General features: G+C 42.3%; 2 protein-coding genes across 12 annotated transcripts in view; one reads left to right on the top strand and one right to left on the bottom strand.

Moving 5' to 3' along the window:
* Window positions 1-19753, bottom strand: part of MED21 (mediator complex subunit 21) — a 1150573-nt gene that overhangs the window by 774766 nt on the left and 356054 nt on the right. The window contains exon 1 of one of the 11 annotated variants that reach the window (XM_050746782.1): window positions 3000-3003. The exons of the other annotated variants lie outside the window; for them this stretch is intronic. The gene's annotated coding sequence lies outside the window, so the exon portion shown is untranslated. Of the gene's footprint in view, window positions 1-2999; window positions 3004-19753 lie in introns of those variants that run through there. 11 annotated transcript variants of the gene reach the window in all.
* Window positions 1-19753, top strand: part of BHLHE41 (basic helix-loop-helix family member e41) — a 348201-nt gene that overhangs the window by 192502 nt on the left and 135946 nt on the right. The window lies entirely within an intron of this gene.

Below are 19753 nucleotides of genomic sequence, written 5' to 3'. Positions count from 1 at the left end.
AGTTGTGTGCCAGACTCACATAGCTGGTGGCGGATAGCAGAGCTGGGATTCAAACCCAGGCAGTTTGACCTTGAGCTTTGTGTTATGCTGTCATAGGCAGGGGTCAGCCTCCTGAAGCCTCGCACAGGGAAGGAAATGTTCCCTACCTTGTGCATTAGGCAAGCTGCCCTGAACTTCTTGCAGCACCCACCACAGTGTAACCCACCAACTCCACAGGAAACCTCGCTTATGCACCCAGATCTGGGCTGTGATTTGCTACAGAAAGACAAGAAGTGGCCTGTGGCTTCTTGCTGGGCATGTTGAAAAGCATGGCGGGTGGGAGTGCAAGCCATGATTAATTGTTTGCTGATGTGGAAAGTCTATAAAGTTTGAACTACATTTCTCAGAAACATGAAGAGGGACAAATAATTTCTGGTCCATTAAACCTTTCCTTACAGGGCTTCATATTGTTTTCTCAGGGGTTTTGTTTGTTTGTTTGACCTCAGAATGTGAGCAATAATGTATCTTTTTTTCCCTTTCTGGCGAAACCAAACCTTTCGACTTCTCAGTTGATATAAATGTGCCCTTTCTGCCACCCCTCAGACTTGTTTCATTTCTTTTTTTTTTTTAAGATGGAGTCTCACCCCGTCACCCAGGCTGGAGTGCAGTGGCGCAATCTTGGTTCACTGCAACCTCCGCCTCCTGGGTTCAAGCAATTCTCCTGCCTCAGTCTACATAGTAGCTGGGATTATAGGCGCTCGCTACTACGCCCGGCTAATTTTTTGTATCTTTAGTAGGGATGGGGTTTCACCATGTTGGCCAGTCTGGTCTCAAACTCCTGACCTCATGATCCGCCCGCCTCAGCCTCCCAAAATGCTGGGATTACAGCAGGGCCACTGCGTCCAGCTGACTTGTTTCATTTCTTACAGCTAAAATGAGGTTTGGAGAAAGCTCTGTTCATTTTGAAGCCTCAGTCTTCACCCCAGCACTCCTGGATCCTGGCTGGACCCTGGAAGAGAGCTGTGATTACCCGAGATAGGAAAACCCCGGCAGCTCAGCTACAGGCCTAAATAAACAGTGACTCTTCTTGCAAGCAGCCCAGCTGGGCTTCAAATGCCCCCAGAGTCTCCTTCAGCCTGGTGCGTGGGCTCTGTGGGGCCTGCATTTCACAGCCTCCTGTGGTGCTTCCCCTTCCAGGGCAGGCCCCACTGGGCACTGACTCAGGGCTTATTCTTTACTAGAAGTTCCGGATGAAGCAATGCAGGGGAGAGAGTCACTATTTCTGCTCCCTAACTCTGACCATGACTCATTATTCAGCAAACACCAAACGGTTCCACATCCTCCTCCTGAGAAGGAGGCACAGAGCCCATTACATAAGTGGCAGTCTACAGCTGCTCTTGGGTAATTGAAAGTGAAGCCCTCGACTGGAAGCCCTGCTGGGATGGCATGACTCTCTCTCCTCACCCCTTGATACCAATCTTTATGAGCAGAGAAACCCTCTCCAGGAGAGGGCCCCCAAAGCCAGGGGGTTTGTTTTTTGCACAGTAGGCCTGATGTTTGGAATAGCTTGTATTTTCTGCCTTGTTAAAACCTGGCCCTTCTGTAGTGTCTCTGATCTTATCTCTCGATGAGCCAAAGCTGAGCTGCGGGAGGCAGAATCTGCCCAGCTTGCTGAGCAGAGGAGGAAACATGGCCTGGGGTTTCTGTGCCCAGGGACCCACCCAAGAAGGACCACCCAGGAACGATCATCTTAGGGAGAGGATTCACAAGAGCTGTGTTTGTTTAATAAGCTCAGCACTGCGATCATAGAAAATAGAGTTGAACTGCAAAGCTCAGAGTAAAGGGGACAGTTGTTGATCTGGTTCAGGGATAGGAAAAGTAACTTTAAATTGATCTGAAAAAAAAAAACCCAAAAACCAGAGGGGTTAAAAGAGATCATCTCTGGGCTCAGTAATCCTGTCTTCTTTTCCAGCCTGCACTACTGCAATTACTTTTCAGGAGTGCCAAACAAATTCTGAACATCCTTATCTGGAACCTGTTTCATGCAGAGAAGGCCTGCTTGTAAACACAACAGGAAGTACAAGCGGATGAAGAGAAGGCTATCTTTTTGAACGCTGCTCCTGGGGGACTGGGAGGTCTGCTAGCCCTGGCTCCTCGGGGAAGACCACAGCCCTGTAACTGGGCCTCGCTCTCTGCTTTGGCTGAGCTGGGAACGGCCAGCAAGGGAAGAGTCGCGGGTGAGGGAGCACACTGGCCACCACCTTGGCAATGCTACTGTCCCCAAGGGAAATGTTCCAGGAAATGTCCTCAGCACCACAGAGAACTGAGGTCCTGGAGAAAACTGGCCTAAGGAGCTCAGAAAGGCCAGTAAAACTGGGGCATTTGGGTAAGAAGAGGAGATGGAACGGCATTATCGGATGATTCAAATGTGGTGTGTCGCTATGGTTCTCAGTCTTCCTGAAAGTCACAGACATGGTGTATGGGCTGAATTGTGTCTCCCCAAAACTCACATGTTGAGTACAGTACTACGAAATGTATTTGAAGACATTCGAGTTACAGTATTACACATTTGAGTTACAGTACTACAAAATGTATTTGAAGACAGAGCCTTTGAAAGGGTAATTGAGTTAAAATGAGGTCGTAAGGCGGTCCCTAATCCAAGGTGATTGGTGTCCTTATAAACAGAGAGGACACCACAGAAGGAAGACCCTGCAAAGATAAAGGGAAGAGACAACCACCTGCAAGCCGAGGAAAGAGACTTCAAAGAAACCAGCTCTACCAACACCTTGATCTTGGACTTCTAGCATCTAGAACCATGAGAAAATAAATGTATGTTGTTTAAGCCACCCAGTCTATAGTATTAATACTTTGTTACGGCAGTCCAAGCCGAGTAACGTACAAGGTGACCCTGCTATTCCCTAGATTTGGAGTGCTTGGCTTTTGTAGCTCAATGCCTGTATATTTTACAGGTAGCTCTCGGAAGACAAGTGAGGGGACACGCAGAAAGGGAGGTCCTTCTTCCCCCACTGCAATTCCTGAGCATGGATGGAGATGGGAGGGCTGGGATCCTCAGTTCCCATCTCTCTCCCAGAAGGGAGAGTCTCCCCGAGGCACTAGTAAGGAAGTGACCTGGACCTGGACCTTCCACTCCAGGACATTTTAACCAGCCCTGTGTCAACAGAGCATGCACAACCCAGAGGACATTTTCTTTGAGCCCCACTTTACAGCCTCGTTTACCTGGAGCCTGGCTGGGCTCCATCAGCCCCCATTCAGTTAAGAAACTGCCAAAGGAGCAGTTTATCCGTATGCCTGGAGGATATTAAGGGAAATGAATCTTGTGTTCTGGCGGAGAGGGCCTCAGTGGACATTTCCAAAAGGAACCCTGATTCACAGTATTCGATACTTGGTTATTGGCTTCGGTAGAGCTTGGTTTTGCGTTCTGTCTTCTGAGAGGCAGGTACTGGACACCAGAAGCAGTAGGATAATGACCCTGAAGGAGTCCTGACTGCTGCCCCCTGACCACTACCACCAGAGAATTTGTTCCAGCTTTACTCTCTTCTGACTTTCCAGAAATCTGGCATTTTAACTAGCTATTTTGTGTTGGCCTCCTTTCTTCCTTTCTAAAAAGTATGTTTTAATTAAATGTTCTTTGGTTCCTGGCTAAGCTAACCCCAAAGGTTGGTGTCCCTGGTGTGGGCGGGAGAGGTTGAGTTCATACTGCCTTTCAAAGCAGTGCCAGTCCCTTCTGCCCTCTGTGAAGCCCACGTGAAGGGAAGACAATGGGTTACTGAGGGCCACAGAGCCATGTCCCCTCACACTGCTCTCCCCTCAGGGCTGCTAGGTGTGGGTGGGGCCTGAGAAAAGCTTCTCACCTCATTATTCCTTTGGAGACAACACTTAAAACAGAGAGGCCTTCAGAAGGAAACAGCAACCAGCGTCTCAGCACATGCGGCAATTCAGAGAGGAAGTACGTTCTAGAACACAAATTAAACCCTAAACCTATAGGTACCAGCTCCATCCTGCCATAAATGCCTCATATGCTTGGAACTTCCAACACAGCCCCGAGAATGCGGCTCGCTCCCACGCGCTGATGGCAGGCCTGGCCCTCCGCCAGGGAGTTCAGTTGCAAAGCTGGAAACTCCCTAACTTAAAACAATGTGTTGGTGTTTTCTGCTTCACAGGGGCTCAGAAGGAAGGTAAAAAGCTCAGTAAATTTGTTGTTTGACGTCTCACTCTGAGTACTGTGTGTTTCATCTGCCTTCACTATCTCACAATTATTATCAAGTTGCCGGCTATAAAAGGCAGGGGCTACAAACACAGTGAGCCAAATGCCGTGCTTGCTTCCTATCTGTGGTCCATTGCATAGCAGTGTGCTTGGGTGCTGCGTAAGACAATTCCCCCCCCACCGCCTCCAAAAAAATAGGACATGGTCCACTGCAGGAGTTCATAAGCTAGGAGTCCAGAGAGTCCAGGCTCATCATCCCTTCAGGTATGCATTGCTAAAATCCATTTTCTTCTTATTTCTTCATCTTTTTCCTCATCTTTCCCCATCTCTCTGCTTCCTCCCGCTTCATTCCCTCCTTGCTGTCTTCCTCCTCCTGGTCCTCCTCTACTGAGCTAGAGGTAAGAGCGCACAGCTCATCTTTCACTGCTGTGGGGGTCAAGAGTAAAGAGGAGTGACTTGCAGTTGTCTTTGAAGTAATCTTCCCTTCCCAACCCTACTTATCTTAGCTGAAGTTGGGTTTTAGGAGAAGAGGTTGATCAAGAAGGTAAAAGAAATAAATGCAGGAACACCACATCAAAGAGTATTTGCTAGCACTGAAGAATATGGGTGAAGACAAAAATGGTCAGTCATGGAATTCCAGAGCTAACGACGACTTTGGGTGCCGTGAACTTATCTCCTCACTTTACAGATAAGAAAAATGAGACCCAGGAAGTTTGGTGACTTACACAAGGAGACAGAGTAATCGTCAAAGGCTCTAGACTCAGCCCTTCTTGTTTCTAAGTTGGTGCTTCTAAGTCAATGCACTAGTTAACAAAAGTCTGTCATTAGGAAGATCATCCACGGGCCTAATCCTACCCCACCTTCACCTTCATTTGCAAGTTCTTTCCTCTTATCCCATTATATTAAAGGAAACTCCCCAAGGATGTTACTGTAAGCTGTTATCTGTCAATTACGTCTCCATGTAAATGAATCTCACGTGGGGATGGTGGAAAGGAGAGAGCACTTAGTTAGGAGTCCTGCCCTGTCTCCAATGATCCAGATAGCCTTGAGAAGGCATTTAGCAAAACGATGGAAACCACTGCTGTTCAATACAATTATAATTTAGCAAGCCATGAACGTATGCCACTGTGTAATTTTGAATTTTCTTATAGTCACATTTTAAAAAGTAAAACGAAACAAATGAGATTACTTTTAATAATATTTTTTATTGGACCTGATCTATCCAAACTATTATTATTCCTGCATGTGTTTTACAAACGCAGCACACCCCGGTTCAGACTAGCCATTCAAATGCTCAGTGGCCACCTGGGACTAGTGGCTTCTACATTAGACAGGAAAGACCTAGAGTGGCTTTCTCATCTATAAAAATGAAAAAAATGACACTATCAGGTCTTTTCTAACTGTCTCTGCTTAGAGTCCTAAGAATTCTATAGAGGTACCTCAATGAGTGTCTGTGAGTGTGTGTGTGCCTGTGTGTGTGTGGGGGGGTGAATTTTGGTGTGGTCGAGAAAGCCAGCTTTGGTTCATCTACTACCATTTCATGCCAAATACTTCCAGAACTAACTGTTTTTATATATCGGGCTTTGGCCTGAGAGTTTGTTGGGAGATGAGGTTCCATGGCTAAATAAAGAAACTAAAAACCCTTGCACAGCATAACCTGTGACCTGCACTGACAGTCCCAGATTCTGGAGAGCCTGCAAGAGGAATCGACAGTCACTTGCCAGGGCAGAAAAGGGCCAGGTGACAAGCAGGGGATCAGCCCCACACTCCAGCTGGCCGTAAAAGACATATGGCCTCATGGCTGTGGCCTATCAACTACACACACCGACTCCCTCCCGCCTGGTCAGGTTCATGGATAACAGTTTGAGTTATCGGTCTGGGCTTTGCCCAGTGGACCTGTCCTGGGGCCCTATCCAGGATAGAGTGTCTAGAATCTGGGCTGATTGATACACAGAGGTCACAGAAGCCCAGGCTTTCTGCAGAACACAGAGCCTTGGCTCTCTTACTCCCAGAATGTCCCAGCTTGAGGACTCTGCCCATGGGGGTTCTATATGTGGCCCCAAGAGTTTTTCCTGCTCTCCTCATTTTAAACAGTGACATATAAGCAAGAGCACAACAGCTGCAAGATTTAAACAGCTGTATCAGCAAAGGATGCAGTTGTTGGAGGGTATCATTAAAGCCAGCTTCAAGTGCAGCCGCCAGCACACCCACTCACTTCCCGGGGCCAAGCCATGTGAGATGGACTTTGTGGCTGCAGTCCTTTGAAACCCAACTGCTGAGGACAGGCACACATTTCTTTATTATTATTATCCTTTCATTCAATGAGTGATTAAGCAGCTTTACTGAGTTCAGTTAGACACATGGTCCCTACCCTTCTGGAACTTTTACAATATTGTGGTAAAACAAAGATGTCCTCCTCATCTACTGGCTAAGGATTCCCAGAGTCTTAGGCCAGCGAGAGACGAGCAAAATATACAGCAGTCCCTGGTGTGTTTATATTACCAAGGAGATAATTAAAAACATAGCCTGTACATTCCCCACTTTCCAACTCTTTTATTTCCCTGTTCTAGTGGTATGTGGGTCTTTAGGTTGTGTATTGTAACATTATGATGTAATAGGAAATATATATTTTGATCTTCGTATCTGGTTTCTGGCCAGGAATCTTGAAACCCTTGGAATTTTCTATGTGATAAGAGCAATAAAGGTCTTTTGTTATTCATAACAAGCTCCTTTCAAACACACCTGAGTTTAATAATGAGATGACTTTTGGAAAGCCCCAAAGGATGGGAGGCTGGTTGCCGGGGAAACCAACCCTGGGATTAGAGGATTGCAACCTTCAGCCTCACCCCTCAACCTCTGGGGAGGGAAAAGGGGTGGGAGATTGAGTTAATCATGAATGATCAATGATTTAATCAATCATGCTTATGTAATTAGGCCTCTAGAAAAACTCAAAGAGTTGGGGTTCACAGAGCTTCCTGGTTGCTGAACACTGGGAGGTGCTGGGAGGGCTGTCCACCCAGCGAGGGCATGTAGCTCCATGCCACATCTCCCATACCTTGCTCTATGTATCTGGCTGTTCAGTTGTATCCTTTAACGTAGCCTTTGTAATCAACCAGTAATCTAGTAAGTAAACTGTTTTCTTGGGTCTGTGAGCAGCTCTAGCAAATTACTGAACCCAAGAGGAGGATCATGAGAACTTCTGATTTGCAGCCAAGTGGGACAGAAGTTGTGGTTAACATGGGGACCTACTGCTTATGATTGGCATCTGAAGTCGGGGTCAATCGTGGGATTGAACCCTTAACCTGTGATGCCTGTGCTAACTTGGACCGGTATCAGGATTGTATTGAACTATAGGACACCCAGTTGGTATCTGCAGAGAATTAGAGAATTGCTTGGTGTGGGTAAAAAAGCCCATACATTTTAATGGCCAGAAATGAAGTACTGAGTGTTTTGAGTGACAGTATAGTGAAAAACTATATATATATATATATGTAATGCATGTGTGTGTGTGTGTGTAAAGCTGGATTTCCCAATACAAGTTTAAGCAGAAATCTTTAGAGAGAGCTTTAGATGCTTCTCCAGGTATAAGGGAAGATAACACCTAAGTGTCTAGCAATATACAATTCATAATGATAGCCCTTTCAATATGCCAGACACAGGCCTGCGCACTTACTATGACATGTTGTTTCACTTAATTTCATAACAACCTTCATCAGTAGCCGTGATTTAGAGAAGAGGAAAGTGTCTCAGTGAGATTAGGACATTTTCCCAGTATCACAAAGTTAGAATGCAAAAGAACTTGGATTCTAAAGCAAGCTTCAGCGATATGCCAGAGCCCATGTGCCTTATGTCAAGCATTCTTTTGCCATCCTTGAGGTAAGAGAACATATTTTTTAAAAAAGAAAATTCTGGGCTGGGCACGGTGTTTCATGCCTGTAATCCCAGCACTTTGGGAGGCCAAGGCGGGTGGATCACTTTGAGGTCAGAAGTTCGAGACCAGCCTGGTCAACATGGTGAAACCCTGTCTGTACTGCAAATACAAAAATTAGCCAGGCGTGGTGGTGCAGGCCTGTAATCCCAGCTATTCGGGAGGCTGAGGCAGGAGAATTGCTTGAATCGAGGAGGCAGAGGGTGCCGTGAGCCGAAGCAGTGCCACCGCACTCCAGCCTAGGAGATAGAGCAAGACTCCGTCTCAATAAATAAATAAATAAATAAATAAATAAATAAATAAATGTAATTCAATTTAAAAAAAGAAAATTCTGTAGAAATTCTTTGACCCTAATAGTAGAAGACAGGACAAGTTAGTATGTTCCTGCTCAGTATTTGTTAATACTGGATGTATTTGGGATGGAGTATTAGTTCAATGATGCTTAGGTTTGACAGACACCGAGAAAATCTCCCTAATTATAAAGTAACTATTAGTCTGAAACAACATCTTTCCTTCAGTAGGAGACCCCTTTCCTCCTTTGTAAGAACAGATGTCTCTCCTACCACCACTTACTTGGTGCTCACCAAAGGCCTGGTCTTACGTCTTATTTCTACAAGAAAAAAATTGGGACAAACGGCTTGATAAGTTATTTTTCTGATATGTGGATTTCACCACATTAAATCTTGCAAAGCTTTTCAAGTGAATTACATTCAGTTTTACATTTAATAAATTACTTTCCCTGAAACAGATAAGAGAAGGTGAAATTTAGATTTCCCAGTAACAATCAAGTAAGAGCATCAGGACCTGAGGATCTGACTCACACTGCCTCACAGCTCAGACATCCTCTGACACAAATGTGTTAATCAAGAAAACCAGCTGAAAAGCACCTGGGTTCCCAAATATTTGCATTCTAATAGGGGCCCCTTGAAAACCAAACTTTTCCAGACCAAGTACTGAGACTGGAAGGATGAAGTGACCTGTAGTTGGGCAAATGCTTTAGCTGAGAGTCGCCATTTTCCTGGATGTTCATTTCACACCTTCTCTCTTCTGAAAATTCCAATGCTTCCTCTGATCTTCACTGCCAACTTACAACCTTTTATCTAGTCCACTGAAAGACAGAAACAATCTGGAGGGAGTCCCAGTGTCAGCCACATCTCCCTCCATAGCGGCATCTGTCTCCATACATCCTGCTTTCTCTCCATGAACTGAGGATGACTTGTCTCTGCTTCTATCCAAGTCTAAGCCCTCTACTTGATCATCCTCTCTCAATTTTTCATTCACATCCTTTAATTTCCTCTCTCATGTATCAATATTTTTTTTCCCTTTCTACTGGACCATTTCCACCAGCATACAAATGTGCCATTTTACTCATTCTTAAACCAAAACCAAAACCAAAAAAAAAAAAAAAAACCCTCCTGTTCCTATGTTATTCTCTGGCTTCTGCCATATTTCTCTACTTCTTTTTATAGAAAATGCCTCAAAAGAGTTATCTTCACTCACCATCTTCTATTCTCCTCCTCCTGTTTCTTGAAGTAGCCAATATGTAAATTCCCAATTCTTTCTTACATGACCAATTATGACATTTAACACAGTTGCCCACTTCCTCCTCCTTCAAACAGTTTCTTTACTTGGCTTTCAGGATGTCAAGGTCTTTGGCCATTCGTCTGCGTTTCCTGATAGTTTGTCTGCATATTTAAATATTGCATGGCCTCAAGCTTGGTCATTGGTCCTCTCCTCTTCTGCATCTGTTCTCCCTTGGAAATCTCATCAGTTTCATTTTCAAATGCCATCTTTACATAGATGACCACTGAATGTATCTCTCCAGCCAAGACCATTCTCCTTAACTCCAGACTTCTTCAACCAACTGCCCACTTGACATCTCCATGAAGTTGTTTCAGCCATCTCAACATTAACATCAGCCTTAACATATCATCTTGAACCTCTTCTTTATACTGTCTTCTCTAAGTAAATGACAATTCCATCCTCCCAGCTTCTCAGAGCCAAAACCTTGAAGGCAGGAAAATGAGGATAAAGAAATAGTATCTATTGCACAGGGCTATTGCAAATATTGAGTCAATATTTGTCAAGAACCTGGAACAGTGCCTGCCATATAATTAGTATTACATAAACTTTTGTTAAGTGGTTAAAGTAAGTAATCATTTTTGACCCTTCTCTTTCTCTCTCACACCCTATATCTAATCATCAGTTACTCTTGTTGGCTTTTCCTTAAAAACATATACAAAACATGATCACTTCTCACTGCTAACACCCTGATCTAAGCCACAACCACCTCTTACCTGGATTACTGCAATAGCATCTTGAGTGGTCTCCCCACTTCTACCTCTACTCTACTATAGCCAACCTCAACACAGTAGCTAGAGTAATCCCTTTATTTAAAAAGTCAGATTATGTCACTTCTTTGCTCAGTCCTTCAATAGCTCCTACTTCACTCAGACTAAAATCCAAAGGCCTTAAAATGCCCTGCAAGGTCCTTCATGCTCTACAAGCCACATCACCTCTGCTTCTTTGAACTTATCTCTACCATGTACCCCTTATATTCTGTGCTACAGCTACATGCTTTTCCTCCTTTCTCTTGCTTGAATATGCCGAGAATCCTCCTGCCCACAATCCTTTGTATTTCCTGTTCTTTCTGCCTGGGTTGCTTTTTTCCAAGTTAGCTGCACAGTTCCCTCCCTCGTTTCCTTCAGATACATTCAAATGTCATTCTGTTAGGAAGGCCTTGGCTGGCCACTCCTATCCATTTGTAACTGCCACTTCCACATTCCCACATTCTCCTTTTCACTTTTCAAGGTTTTCCAAAACTCTCACAGCTTAAGTATCAGTGTCTCTTTGTCTATTGTTTGTTTCTCTCCCAATACAATCTATGCCCCATGAGGGCAGAGACTTTGTTTTGTACAGTGCTGTGTCTCCAATACCCAGATCAGCACTTGGGAGAGAGCAGACACTGAATAAACATTGGTTGAAGAATTAATACATGAAGCCCCATTGCCTGTGTACGTACCCACTTGCTCCCTCATAAGGTTGGCTTTTGTGTGCACATAGCCCAAGAGCACACATTTCAGAAAAATTCTGAGCTATGAGATACTTCATACTCAAATTCTGCTGAGAAAGATTTAAAAAAAAAAGATTTATCCTATGAGTGTGAGTTAAAGTTGTCTAATTGTATCTGATAAAGACCGTTGCCAGCTTTTGACTTACCCATCTGACATTCTTCACATCTTGTGTCTCCCTCTCTTAAACTACCCTGAAGTCATTCTGGACAGCAACCAGGCTACACAGGCCAAAAGCACCACATAGTGGCTGAAGGGTACAGTGTATGCACAGGCACAGAGATGAAAAAGCAGGTGGAAAAAGCTGCTTTTAGGGAAAAAAAGAGTAGTTAAAAGATAATTAGTATGACAAGGACATGTAGCTACTTAAATGTCATAGTCCATGGAACATGATTAGTTTTTTAAAGCTCAATTGAGTAATTGACTAAAAAAATGATTGAGCAATCCTAATGAGCTGTGCTCCAAAGAGAACATAATAAAGATCTACCTCTTGCTCATAGTAGCTTCTACTGATAAGAATGAGGGACTTTAGCCATTTTTTATTTTTTGAATAGCTATACAGATGTGTAATTTACCTATAATAAAATGTATCCATTGTAAACCTAAAATTAAATTATTGTAGTAAATTTAGAGATTGTACAAAAGCCACCAAATCCACAAGTTGAAGAAGTTCCCTTCTACTCTTTTGTTTTTTCTTTTAATTTTTATTTTAAGTTCCAGGGCACATGTGCGGGATGTGCAGGTTTGTTACTTTGCTAAACATGTGCCATGGAGATTTGCTGTACCTATCAACCCATCACCCTGGTATTAAGCCCAGCATGCATTAGCTATTTTTCCTAATGCTCTCCTTCCCTGCAACCCACCTGCCAACAGGACCCAGTGTGTGTTGTTCTCCTTCCCATGTGTTCTCATTGTTCAGCTCCCACTTATAGGTGAGAACATAGGGTGTCTTATTTTCTGTTTCTGTGTTAGTTTGCTGAGGATGATGGTTTCCAGCTCCATCCATGTCCCTGCAAAGGACATGATCTCGTTCCTTTTTATGGCTTCATAGTATGCCACGGTGTATATGTACCACATTTTCTTTATCCAGTCTATCATTGATGGGCATCTGGGTTGATTCCATGTCTTTGCTATGGTGAATAGTGATGCAATGAACATATGCATGCATATATCTTTGTAATATAATGATTTATATTCCTTTGGGAATGTCTCCAGTAAAGGGATTGCTAGGTCAAATGATATTTCTGGTTTTAGATCCTTGAGGAATCACGTGCCATCTTCCACAATGGTTGAACTAATTTACATTCCCACAAACAGTGTAAAAGCATTCCTATTTCTCTGCAACCTTGCCAGCATCTGTTGTTTCTTGACTTTTTAATAATCACCATTCTGACTGGTGTGAGATGGTATCTCATTGGTTTTGATTTGCATTTCTCTAATGTTCAGTGATATTGAGCTTTTTTCATATGTTTATTGGCTGCATGAATGTCTTCTTTTGAGAAGTGCCTGTTCATGTCCTTTGCCCATTTTTAATGGGGTTGTTTTTGTTTTTCATGGAGTTTTTTTTTCTTGTTTATTCTTAATTTGTTGAGAGTTTTTAATCGTAAGTGGACATTAGGTTTTGTCAAATGCTTTTTCTGTATCTATTGAAATAGGCATTGTGGTATTTGTCCTTCCTGTTTTAGGTTGATTTTCAGATCAGAAAGCAACTTTACTTTCCTGGGATAAACTTTGATAACTCTGGGATACTTTGTCTTGGTGTATAATTCATTTTATATGTTGCTGGATTTAATTTAATAATATTGTGGTAGTAATTATTATGTCTGTGTTCATGAAGGCTATTTGTCTATAGTTTCCTTTTCTTGTGAGGTCTTTTTTTGGCTTTGGTACTGGGGAAATACTGGTTTCATAGAATGAACTGGGAAGTGTTCCCTCCTTTACTTCCTAAACAAATTTGTAAAGGACTGACAGTACGTCTTTAAATATTAGATAGAATTCACCAGTAAAGCTATCTGAGCCTGGGTTTGTCTTTGTGGGAAGATTCTTAATAACTAATTTACTTTATTTATTTATTATATGCCTACTCAAATTTTCTAGTTCTTCCTGGGTCAAATGTGTTAATTGTGACTTTTTGGAAATGTGTTCTTTTCATGTAAGTTTCCTAAATTATCGGAATAAAGTTATTAATAATATCCCTTACAATCCTTTTAGTTTAGTTTTTTTTTTTTTTTTTTTTTGGTAATTTGTGTCTTTTTTATTTTTTTCTTTATTTATTGTAAAAAAGAAAAAAAGGGATATATGTGCAGAACGTACAGGTTTGTTACATAGGTATACATGTGCCATGGTGGTTTGCTGCACCTATTGACCCGTCCTCTAAGTTCCTTTCCTTCACCCCCCACCCCCCACCCCGCAATAGGCCCTGATGTGTGTTGTTCCCCTCTCTGTGTCCATGTGTTCTCAATGTTCCACTCCCACTTATGAGTGAGAGCATGCAGTGTTTGGTTTTCTGTTCCTGTGTTAGTTTGCTAAGGATGATGGCTTCCAGCTTCATCCATGTCCCTGCAAAGGACATGATCTCATTCCTCTTTATGGCTGTGTAGTATGCCATGGTGTATATGTACCATATTTTCTTTATCCAGTCTATCATTGATGGGCATTTGGGTTGGCTCCATGTCTTTGCTGTTGTAAATAGTGCTGCAATAAACATACGTGTGCATGTGTCTTTATAGTAGAATGATTTATATTCCTTTGGGTATATACCCAGTAATGGGATTGCTGGGTCAAATGGTATTTCTGGTTCTAGCTCCTTAAGGAATCACCATACTGTCTTTCACAATGATTGAACTAATTTACATTCCCACCAACAATGTAAAAGCATTCGTATTTCTCCACAGCCTCACCAACATCTATTATTTCCTGATGTTTTAATAATCATCATTCTGACTGGTGTGATTTGGTACTTCATTGTGGTTTTGATTTACATTTCTCTGATGATCAGTGATGTTGAGATTTTTTAGTGCTTATTAGCTGCATAAATGTCTTCTTTTAAGAAGTGTCTGTTCATCTCTTTTGCCCACTTTTTGATGGGGTTGTCTTTTTCTTGTAAATATATTTAAGTTCCTTGTAAATTCTGGATATTAGACCCTTGTCAGATGGGTGGATTGCCAAAATTTTCTCCCATTCTGTAGGTTGCCTGTTCACTCTAATGATAATTTCTTTTGCTGTGCAGAAACGTTTTAGTTTAATTAGATCCAATTTGTCAATTTTGGCTTTTGTTGCAATTGCTTTTCACATTTTTCTCATGAAGTCTTTGCCTATGCCTGTGTCCTGAATGGTATTGCCTAGGGTTTCTTCTAGGGTTTTTATGGTTTTAGGTTTTACATATAACTCTTTAATCCATCTTGAGTTAATGTGTAGGGTGTAAGGAGGAGGTCCAGTTTCTATTTTCTGCATATAGCTAGCCAGTTTTCCCAGCACGATTTACTGAATAGGAGATCCTTTCCCTATTGCTTTTGTCAGGTTTGTTGAAGATTAGATGGTTGTAGATGTGTGGTGTTATTTCTGAGGTCTCTATTCTACTCCATTGGTCTATATGTCTGTTTTGGTACCAGTGCCATTCTGTTTTGGTTACTGTTGTCTTGTAGTATAGTTTGAAGTCAGGTAGCATGATGCCTCCAGCTTTGTTCTTTTTGCTTAGAATTGTCTTGGCTATACAGGGTCTTCTTCGATTCCATATGAAACTTAAAGTAGTTTTTCTAATTCTGTGAAGAATGTCAATGGTAGTTTGATGGGTATAGCATTGAATCTATAAATTACTTTGGGCAGTATGGCCATTTTCATAATTGTGATTTTTCCTATCTGTGGAGATGGAATTTTTTTCCACTTCTTTGTGTCCTCTCTTATTTTCTTGAGCAGCAGTTTGTAGTTCTCCTTGAAGAGGTCCTTCACATCCCTTGTTAGGTGTATTCCTAGGTATTTTATTCTCTTTGTAGCAATTGTGAATGGGAGTTCATTCATGATTTGGCTCTCTGCTTCCGTTGGTGTATAGGAAGGCTTGTGATTTTTGCACATTGATTTTGTATCCTGAGACTTTGCTAAAGTTGCTTCTCAGCTTAAGGAGCTTTTGGGCTGAGACAGTGGGGTTTTCTAGATATAGGATCATGTTGTCTGCAAATAGACAGTTTTAATTCCTCTCTTCCTATTTGAATACACTTTATTTCTTTCTCTTGCCTGATTACCCTGGCCAGAACCTCCAATACTATGCGGAACAGAAGTGGTGAGAGAGGGCATCCTTGTCTTGTACCAGTTTTCAAAGGGAATGCTCCCAGTTTTTGCCCACTCAATATGCTATTGGTTGTAGGCTTGTCTTCAATAGCTCTTATTATTTTGAGATATGTTCCATTAATACCTAGTTTATTGAGAATTTTTAACAGGAAAGGATGCTGAAGTTTATCAAGGCCTTTTCTGCATCTATTGAGATAATCATGTGGTTTCTGTCATTGGTTCCAGATATGTGATGGATTACTTTTATTGATGTGCATGTGTTGAACCAGCCTTGAATCCCAGGGATGAAGCCAACTTGATCATGGTGGATAAGTTTTTTTGACGTGCTGCTGGATTCAGTTTGCCAGTATTTTATTGAGGATTTTTGTATCAATGTTCATCAGGGATATTGCCCTGAAGTTTTCTTTTTTTGTTGTGTCTCTTCCCAATTTTGGTACCAGGATGACACTGGCTTCATAAAGTGAGTTAGGGAGGAGTCCCTCCTTTTCAGTAGTTTGCAATAGTTTCAGAAGGAATGGTACCAGCTCCTCTTTGTATTTCTGGTAGAATTCAGCTGTGAATCTGTCTGTTTCTGGGCTTTCTTTGGTTGGTAGGTTATTAATTACTGCCTCAATTTCAGAAATTGTTATTGTTCTATTCAGGGTTTCAGCTGCTTCCTGGTTTAGGGTGTATTCATCCAGGATTTTATCCATTTCTCCTAGATCTTCTAGTTTATTTGCATAGAGGTGTTTATAGTATTCTCTGATGGTAGTTTGTACTTCTGTGGGGTCAGTGGTGATATCCCCTTTATCATTTTTTATTGTTTCTGTTTGATTCTTCTCCCTCTTACTCTTTATTAGTCTAGCTAGTCTATCTATTTTGTTAATTAAAAAAAAGAAAAGAAAAGAAAGAAAAAAACAGCCAGGGGCAGTGGCTCACACCTGTAATCCCAGCACTTTGGGAGGCCAAGGTGGGCAATCATGAGGTAATGAGATTGAGATCATCCTGGCTAACACAGTGAAACCCCGTCTCTACTAAAAATATAAAAAATTAGCTGGGCGTGGTGGCATGCGCCTGTAGTCCCAGCTACTCAGGAGGCTGAGGCAGGAGAATCGCTTGAACCTGGGAGGCAAAGGTTGCAGTGAGCCAAGATCATGCCACTATACTCCAGCCTGGATGACAGAGCAAGCAAAACTCCATCTCAAACAAGCAAACAACCCAGCTTCTGGATTCGTTGATTTTTGGGAGGGTTTTTGTGTTTCTATCTCCTTCAATTATTCTCTGATCTTAGTTTATTTCTTGTCTTCTGCTAGCTTTTGGATTAGTTTGTTCTTGCCTTTCTAGATCTTTTAATAGTGATGTTAGGGTGTCAATTTTAGATCTTTCTAGCTTTCTGATGTGGGCATTTAGTGCTATAAATTTCCCTCCTAACACTGCTTTAGCTGTGTCCCAGAGATTCTGGTACTTGCCTCTTTGTTTTCATTGGTTTCAAAGAACTTCTTGATCTCTGCCTTAATTTCATTACTTACCCAGGAGTCATTCAGGAACAGGTTGTTCAATTTCCATGAAATTGTGCGGTTTGAGTGAGTTTCTTAATCCTGAATTCTAATTTGATCACACTGTGGTCTGAGAGACTGTTTGTTATTATTTCAGTTCTTTTGCATTTGCTGAGGAGTGTTTTACCTCCAGTTATGTGGTCTATTTTAGAATAAGTGTCATGTGGCACTGAGAAGAATGTATATTCTGTTGATGTGGGGTAGAGAGTTCTATAGACATCTAGTAGGTCCACGTGATCCAGAGCTGAGTTCAAGTCCTGAATATCCTTGTTAATTTCCTGTCTCATTGATCTAATACTGACAGTGGGGTATTAAAGTCTCCCACCATTATTGTATGGGAGTCTGTCTCTTTGTTGGTCTGTAAGAACCTGTTTTGTGAATCTGGGTGTTCCTGTATTGGGTGCATGTGTATTCAGAATAGTTAGCTCTTCTTGTTGCATTGATCCCTTTACCACTATGTAATGCCCTTCTTTGTCTTTTTTGATCTTTGTTGGTTTAAAGTCTGTTTTGTCAGAGACTAGTATTGCAACTCCTGCTTTTTTTTTTTTTTTTTTTTTGCTTTCCATATGCTTGTTAAATTTTCCTCCCTCCTTTTATTTTGAGCCTGTGTGAGTCTTTGCATGTAAGATGGGTCTCCTGAATACAGCACACCGATGGGTCTTGACTCTTTAATCCAATTTGCATTTAGCCCATTTACATTTAAAGTTAGTATTGTTATGTGTGAATTTGATCCTGTCGTCATGATATTATCTGGTTATTTTGCACACTAGTTGATGCAGCTTCTTCATAGTGTCATTGGTCTTAATATTTTATGTTTTTGCAGTGGCTAGTACCAGTTTTTCCTTTCCATATTTAGTGCTTCTTTCAGGAGCTCTTGCAAGGCAGGCCTGGTGGTAACAAAATTCTCGGCATTTGCTTGTCTGGAAAGGATTTTATTTCTCCTTTGCTTGTGAAGCTTAGTTTGGCTGGATAAGAAATTCTGGGTTATAAATTCTTTTCTTCAAGAATGTTGAATATTGACCCCCCAATATCTTATGGCCTGTAGGGTTTCTGCTGAGAAGTCCACAGTTAGTCTGTTGGGCTTCCCTTTATAGGTGACCTGGCCTTTCTTTCTGGCTGCCCTTAGTTTTTCCTTCATTTTGACCTTGGAGAATCTGATGATTATGTGTCTCGTGGAGTATCTCAATGGTGTTCTCTGCATTTCCTGAATTTGCATTTTGGCCTGTCTTGCTAGGTTGGGGAAGTTCTTCTGGGTAATATCCTTAAGTGTGTTTTCCATCTTGTTTCCACTCCTCCCATCTCCTTCTGGTACTCCTATTAATCGTAAGTTCAGTCTTTTTATAAAGTCCCATATTTCTTGGAGGCTTTCTCCATTCCTTTTCATTATTCTCTATTCTTGTCTGCATGTCTTATTTCAGTAAGGTTGTCTTCAAACTCTGATACCCTTTCTTCCCTTAGTGGATTCAGCTGTTGATACTTGTGTATGCTTCATGAAGTTCTCATGCCGTGTTTTTCAGCTCCATCAGATCATTTATGTTTCTCTCTAAACTGGTTATTTTTGTTAGCAATTCCTCTAACCTTTTATCAAGTTTCTTACCTTCTTTGCATTGGGTTAGAACATGCTCCTTTAGCTCATCATGGTTTTTTATCACTCATCTTCTGAGGCCTACTTCTGTCAATTTGTCCATCTGATTCTCCGTCTAGTTCTGCACCCTTGATGGAGAGACACTGCAATCATTTGGAGGAGAAGAGGCACTCTGGCCTTCTGGGTTTTCAGCATTTTTATGTTGATTATTTCTCATCCTCATGAATTTGTTTAGTTTCAGTCTTTGAGGCTGCTGATGCTCGGATGGGATTTTTGTGGGGGCCTTTTTGTTGTTGTTGTTTTTCCTGTTGCTGTTGTTGTTGTCGTCACTTTCTGCTTGGTTGTTTTCTTTCAATAGTCAGGTCTGTCTTCTGTAGGACTGCTGCAGTTTACTGGGGGTTCACTTCAGGCCTTATTCATCTGATTCACTCCCGTGCCTGGAGATGTTACTCAAGGAGGCTGGAGGGCAGCAAAGGTGGGTGCCTTCTCCTTCTTCTGGGACCTCTGACCTCAAGGGACACCAATCTGATGCCAGTAGGATCGCTCCTGTATAGGGTGTCTGAAAACCCCTGTTGGAGGGTCTCACCCAGTTGGGTGGCATGGGGAGCAGGACCCATTTAACAAAGCATTTTGTCCCTTGGTGGAGAGGGTATTTTGCTCAGGGGAAACCCACTCATTTGGGCTGCCTGGATTCCTCAGAACTACCAGGAGGAGAGGCTAAGTCTGCTGGTCCACAGAGACTTTGGCCACCCCTTTCCAGGTCCAACCCACAGACCCTGGCTGAATGACAGATGAACAAATGCACTCATAGATACCCAGTAAAAGAGTGGGCTAGGGGACCTGGCCGCCCACAGACACTGATGAGGGTGCTGTAAAGAGTTGGCAGCTGCATCCCGACCAGCTGGCACTGCGGGCATTTATTCAGTATAGATTTAATGACAAAGGCCTTGAATCAACACACTTGTAGGCAGCTCACATGGACTACCCACCCGCAGAAAGTAGTCGGTTCTGAGGCCTGAGGCCTAAGTAAACTAACTTATCTAGATCAATTCCCTTACACTTCCTTGTTATCTACTCTGAGATAATTCAGCTGCCTTCAGCCAAACCCTCTTCTGAAGCTTTTGCAAAACCTTCCAGCCTTCCAAG

This window comes from Macaca thibetana, chromosome 11 (genome assembly GCF_024542745.1).
Source record: "Macaca thibetana thibetana isolate TM-01 chromosome 11, ASM2454274v1, whole genome shotgun sequence".
NCBI classification, from domain to species: domain Eukaryota; kingdom Metazoa; phylum Chordata; class Mammalia; order Primates; family Cercopithecidae; genus Macaca; species Macaca thibetana.
Note: the sequence above shows the minus strand (reverse complement) of the source record. Positions and strands in the feature narration are given on the sequence as shown.